The following is a 6,879-nucleotide window of genomic DNA, read 5'->3' on the forward strand; positions in this document are numbered from 1 at the left end:
AAAAAACACAGAAATCAATAGTATTCCTTACACCAAAAATGAACCCACTGAGAAAGAAATCAGGAAAACAGTCCCATTCAAAATAGTCTCAAAAAAATTAAATACCTCAGAATTAACCCAGCTAAGGAAACGAAAGGCCTCTGTAATAAAAATTATACGTCTCTGAAAGAAGAGATTGAAGAGGACATTAGAAAATGGAAAGATCTCCCCTGTTCTTAGATAGGCAGAACTAACATTGTCAAAATGGCCATATTACCAAAAACGGTATATACTTTTACTGCAGTATCCTTCAAAATACCACCAGCTTTGTTTCACAGAACTAGAAAAAAATAATTCTAAAATTCATATGGAAATAGAAGAGACAGCCAAAGCAATCCTGGGCAATAGGAGCAAGGCAGGAAGCTTTAGGATCTCATTCTTACGCTACAAAGCCACAGTAGTAAAAAGCAGCATGGTACAGGAACAGAAATAGATATACTGACCAGTGGCTAGAATAAAGGATGCAGAAACAACTCCAAGCACCTTCAGGCAGATGGCTTTTGATGAAGGAACCAGTAATACATGCTGGAGAAAAGACAGACCTTTTAACATTAGGTGCTGGGAAGACTGGTTGTCTACTTGCAGAAGAATGACTCTAATCCATATATCTCACCTTGTGTAATATCAAATCAAAAAGGATCAAAGACCAATATGTAAAAACAGAAATAATGAATCTACTTGGAAAAAATTGTAAAACTCTTGAAGACGTAGGCATAGGCGAAGACATTCTGAACAGAACCTATGTAGCTTAAGAAATAATACCGAGAATCAATAAGTGGAGTTATATTAAATTAAAATCTTCTGCACAGCAAATGAAACAACCAACAGAATGAAGAGAACACCTACAGTATAGGGAAAAGAAATTTACCAGCTACTCTGAGAGAGCACGAATATCTAGAATATATAAAGAACATAAAAAATTAAATCAGCAAAAAGGTGATCCAGTCCAAAACATGGACAATCGAAATGAACAGACATTTTACTGAAGAAGAAATACAAATGGCCAATAAATATGTAAAAAAAATTCAGCATCTTTGGCCATTAGAGAAATTCTACCTTTGTCCAGCAAGAGTGGCCACTATCAAGGACTCAAAAAACAACAAATTCCGGGTATCACCGTGAATTCGAGGCCAGCCTGAACTACATAGGAAGACCCTGTCTCAAAAAAATGCTAATGAAGTTGTGGGGGAAAGCGATCTTTTTATATTGTTGGTGGGACTATAAACTAGCATAACTACTTTGAAAATCAGTGTGATTTCTTAAAGATATAAATTCATTCAACCCTGCCAAGCCTCTCCTGGGTGTCTTCCCAGAAGAGCTAAAGTCATCCTGGTACAGCGATACATGCAGATCCATGTTTGTAGCAGCACAACTCACAGTGGTTAAATCATAGAAGCAGCCTATTTGCCCATCAATAAATAAATAGATTAAAAAGTGAGATAGATGTATAGATATGTAGATTTTTCGGTCATAAGGATGAATCTGACTCATCTGTAGAAAAATGGATGGCTTTTGAGACTATAACACTGTGAAATAAGTCAGTCACAAAGGTTAGCTATGACAAGGTCTTGCTAATATGAGACCCAAAATATAAATAAAGAGCGAAATGAAGAGCCATTTTAAAAACAGGATGGTAGGCCCTATAGAGATGGCAAGGGGATCTGGGGAAGGTAGGAGGAAGGCAGATGGTGGACAGGGACAGTAAAACTAATGAAAATGTGAGATAGACAGGTCTGTCTCCCAAGCTGAATGGAATCACTCTGCATCACAAACACACACCAATAAAAAAATGAGAGCCATTTTTCTAAGTTACTTATCAGGAGAGGACTGAAGGTAAGAATGGACTCAGTGATGCTGGGTCAGAGTTGGAGTTAGGAATAAAACCTCAGGGGTGGCCAGGCATGGCGGCGCACGTCTGTAATCCCAGCACTCGGGAGGCTGAGGCAGGAGGATTGTTGTGAGTTCGAGGCCAGCCTGGGCTACAAAGTGAGCTCAAGGCTAGCCTGAACTACTTAGTGAGACCCTGTCTCAAAAAGACTACCAAAAAAAAAACCAGGGGTGGTCTCCAAAATGTGTATAAAGTTAGAGTCAGAAATGAGTATCACTATGTTTATGAGTTTGTATTTATATATACAGTTCCTAGAGCTGTGCACTGAGAGAGCCTAGAAGCAAGCACTTCCCAGCAGAAAGGAGCACACCTAGTCTCAGACCTTGGTTGCTAAACACTATTTCTCCATTACAAAGGAATCAGGACTCCTTGGAGGATTGGTGCATTGCCAAGGTAAAGGCAGAATGGAATCTTTCAGATACCTCTTAGCTCGATAGCTTCTATCATCCAAGGTCAATCATGATACAGGTGCAGTAACAGGCCACATGTCAGCCCCTGGTAAAGATCCAAAGAGGGCACCAGCATTTGCTACAAGTACTTTTGTGGAGGTGATTCCAGAACAGTGGGTGGGAGTTGGATGAAACCCAGGTCAACTCACTCAGGGCCCCAAGAGAGTGAGCTTTCCCCTCTTCCCAGGCCCTTCCACACACTGTGCTAATAGAACAGAGGGGACCACATGAATAGGATCACTGCCATCCCCAGAGTCCGTGGGAAAGTAAAATAGTTCAGCAAGACCCAGGAGCTCAACCTCTCAAGCACTTTGCTTGTATGTCTTAGCGAGATCTCAGATGCCTTTCCCAAGAAAGATATTAAGCTTCTGAAGTTAATTGGGTTTAAACAGTCCCTTTTTCCTGACAGTGTGTTCCAATAGGTTAACCTCTGGTCTGCAGTGAGGTGTTGAGACTTGGAGCAATAGGAGTGCTCTAAATATACGGCTCTACAGCATTTCCCACTCCAAGAAGAGGTGTCAATATTTTAGAATTTAAAATTTCACCTTCCAAAAAACTAAAACTAGAAATTCCATTCGACCCAGCCATCCCCCCTTCTAGGTATCTTCCCCAAAGGATTAAAGACATCATATTACAGCAATATAAGCATACCCATTTTTAAGCAGCACATTTCATAATAACTAAATATTGGAAGTAGCCTATATGAGCATCAGCAGATGAATGAAGAAAATGTGGTATTTTCATGCACATTCTGTCATCAAGGATAAACTTGAGAGACCTTAATGTTAAGTGAAAAAAATCAGACACATAAGCTTAAATATTGCATGGCTTTTCTTATATGAGGAACCCAAAATACAAGTAAAGAGCAAAATAAAAGAAGATACTAGGAAGTAAGGAGATAGATTTTTCTCAAGTGGGAAGGGGATCAAGAAATGGGGAAAAGAGGATGGAAAGAATTAAGCTGTTATGCACATATACCAGCTCCCCACGAGGAATGTAATCATTATCTACTGCAAATATGGACTAATTTTTTTAAAATTCACCTTCCATAGTCCTCCTTTTTTTGACATTTGCCTGAAAGTCACAATGAAATTGGTCTCTTCACGGAATTCTAGTAAGTCAGACTTCTCTTTTTCTTACGTCCAGAACTTTCAGCCGACTGTAGGATTCTTTTCAGCTCAGTCTCTTCAGAGCCCACTGATTTCCTCTAAATCATCAATGATTTTTTTTTCTTTCTGAGATAGGTTCTCACTATTCAGCCTGGACTGGCCTCATGTTCTTGATCCTCCTGCCTCAGCCTCCTGAATGCTAAAATTATAGGCAGGAGGCACCACCACACCCATCTCAAGTGATCTTTTGAAAGTCTACATTTATATCCACATAATAATTTCAAGTCAGAGTTTTGCCTGTTGTCTCAAAAGAATCTCCTGGCTCCAGCTATTGGAGTTGAAATTTGGTGGGGATACAAACTGCTTTGAGTAAAAATTCTCAGAAATCTTGCCTGAAACTGTAAGATGTGGTAGCTGATGAAATGTCTAGTATCAGTCATTTTGTAACCCTCCGTACTCCCTGAACTTGGAATAGAGACTTCTAACCTGGACAATAACCTCCAGTCCATTGTGATTGGGGTTCTTTCTTCTTCCTTCCAGGACCTCAGTGGAGACCCTAATGTTTATTGTTGTTACTGATTGGTTGTTTATTTGCTTGTTCTGCTCTTTTAAAAAAAAAAAAAATAACAGCTTGTTAAAATGTCCCAGGAGAGGAGAAAATTCAGCCCTTTAGGACACAAAGCTTTCATTGCTCTAAGAAGAGTAGAGCAAAAGTATTTCTATGCTTTCAACAAGAAAAGATGGAGTGGGGCTGGGGATTTAGCTTAGCAGCACAGCGCCTGCCTGGCAAGCACAAAGTCATGAGTTCAATTCCTGGTACCGGAAAAAAAAAAAAAGAAGAAGAAGAAGAAGAAGAAAAGATGGAGTTAAGATCTCAGTCCCATAAAGATCTCTGGAATCCTTTCCCGCTGTCCACCATCAGAACCACCAGTCCCTATCTTGTTCCAAGTCACACTTAGTTCTTGCCTGGATGACTGGAACCAGTTCCCATCTGGCTTCTCTGTCTCATCTTGTCCCCTGCAACTCTTCCCCATACCAAAGTGATCTGTGACAATTAAGGAACAGGAACACAATCCAGTTCAGGCCAGTGAGATGTGGGGCAAAGTCTGTTCCTTGGACAGGCCTGCTTTCGCTTTGAGACATTGTCTTCTCCCAGAAGTGATTGTTTGCTATTTTGCCACCAAAGGAAGGATGCAGTTGATGTACCTTCTTAAAGGAGAAGGTAAAGCCAGGAGAATTGCAAGGTGAAGGAAGCCAGAATCGTAGAGTTAAGCAAACCTGAAGTCCATTCTCTGTCTATTGTTGCTTATTTAAATTTCACATGATCAAAAATATGGACCAAATATTGGTTGTACGATAATGTGAATATACCTACCAATACTGAACTACACACCTAAAAGTGGTTATGATGGCAAACACATCATAACACAACTAAAAAAGAAAGAACCCATTACAACAGCAATGAAAATATGGAACAAACAACATAATTATCACGTGTCTACCATCAAGCTTAAAATCTTCTTGATTAGTTAAGCCAATTTGAACAGGATTTGTTGGTGATGATGGTTTTGTTTTGTTGTGTTTTTTTTTATGATTTGGACCCAGAGAATGCATGCTAAGTAATGTGGAATGCACAGACAGGAAACAGGAACTCTGCAATTAACAAATCATATATTTGATGAAATTGGCAAAACTGAAGAGATGAGGCTCAATCCTAGGCTAGAAAAGTAGTAATCCTAGCCAGGCACGGTAGCACAGGTTTGTAATACCAGCACTCGGGAGGCTGAGGCAGGAGGATCACTGAGTTCAAGGATAGCCTGGGCTACATAGTGAACTCAAGGCCAGCTTGAACTACACAGCGAGGCTCTGTCTCAAAAAAAAAAAAAAGAAAGGAAAAGAAAATTAGGAATCCCATTTAAGTGATTGTAAAATAGTTGGTTTGTGTGCTTCTTAAAGTTAATGCTCAAAAAGTCACCTGAGGATCTTATTCTAACTCAACTTCTGATTCAGTAGGTCTGGTGTGGGAATTGAGATTCTGTATTTTTAACAGATGTCAATGCTGCTGAATCATGGACTACACTTTAAATATCAGGGAATTAAACTGATGTGTGCTGAAATCAGGACCACATGCCCTGCAGGGTTTGCATTAAGAGAAGGGTGGGAAAAATTCAGGATGTTGGATTGTGCCAGCAACTTCTTACAGCCCTCATTAAAGCTCTCCCAGAAAGAGACATGCCTGGCTTTACACTGGATTGTGTGAAAGCAAAGAAGAAAATACGCTTCTGTAAAGGGAGGTGTGCTGGGCATACCTGTGATCCCAGCAGGTGGGTGGCTGGCGCAGGAAGACTGCCGCAAGTTGAAGGTCAGCCCAGGTACATAATAAATTGAAAGCCAGCTGGAACTACACAGTGAGATCTTTTCTCAAAAAACCAAGGTGGACAGGGTGTGAGTCAGTCTACCTTGGCCAGCTTTTTAGAGTCTGCTCATTTTTGTAGACTGAAGCCATGAGTAAGTGAGTGAATTCACAGTAAGAAAGACCTCAATAACTAGAGCCACCCAGCCGTGAAGCCGGTTGCCGTGTAAAGCGATGAGCTCCTTATTCCAGGAAGTGTTCCTGCAGTGACTTGGCGACCATCTGTCAATTCTGTCAACTTTTCTTTTCTTTTGTGCTGAGTTTGACCCTGGGGCCTTTTCACTAAACTATATCCCCGCCTATTAGCCTTTTAATTTACTATTTTTTATTTTGAGACAGAGTCTTCCTAAGTCACTGAGTTATGCAGGTTAAGCTTGGACTTTGAGTCTTTTTCCTACTTTTTCTTAGTTTTTAATTCTGCTCAATAAATCAGCCTGAACCAATAAATCAACCCAGTCACTGACATGTCCTGAAATATTTTTTTCTGGGATGATGTCAAGAGCCTATCCAGCATGAGTTGAGGTCCTCATCTCTTCTTTGGGGGAAACTTTTTGGACCCTATCCAGTGACTTTTTTTTAAATACTATCAACTCTAAACTCCATGAAGGCAAAATTCCTGTCTATCTTGAATTCCAAGACATTGCCAAAACTTAAGTGCCCAGCTCTCTTTTATGTATTTCCTAAGAAGAAGAACCAGGCTTAATTTATCTTTTATCCTCAGGTAACCCAAATGGTTACTCAATACATACTTATTTGAAGTGTCCTGATTGAATTAAATATCAGGAGTAGCAGTGCCCCAAGCACTGGGCTGGGATTCAGGGTAAAATCTGAGAGTTTAGCAAGAGAAGCTAACACTGAGGGTTGGGCCTGGGTGCCAGGCCTTCCAATGGCTGAAGCAAGAAGAGAAAAGAGAAAACACAAGTGATGAAAGGAGGTACAGGCCGGTTTTCAGATGTAGCTGAGGGGTCCTGCCGGGATTCA

Source organism: Chinchilla lanigera, unplaced genomic scaffold (assembly GCF_000276665.1).
Source record: "Chinchilla lanigera isolate Chin_1 unplaced genomic scaffold, ChiLan1.0 scaffold00347, whole genome shotgun sequence".
Classification (NCBI taxonomy): Eukaryota; Metazoa; Chordata; class Mammalia; order Rodentia; family Chinchillidae; genus Chinchilla; species Chinchilla lanigera.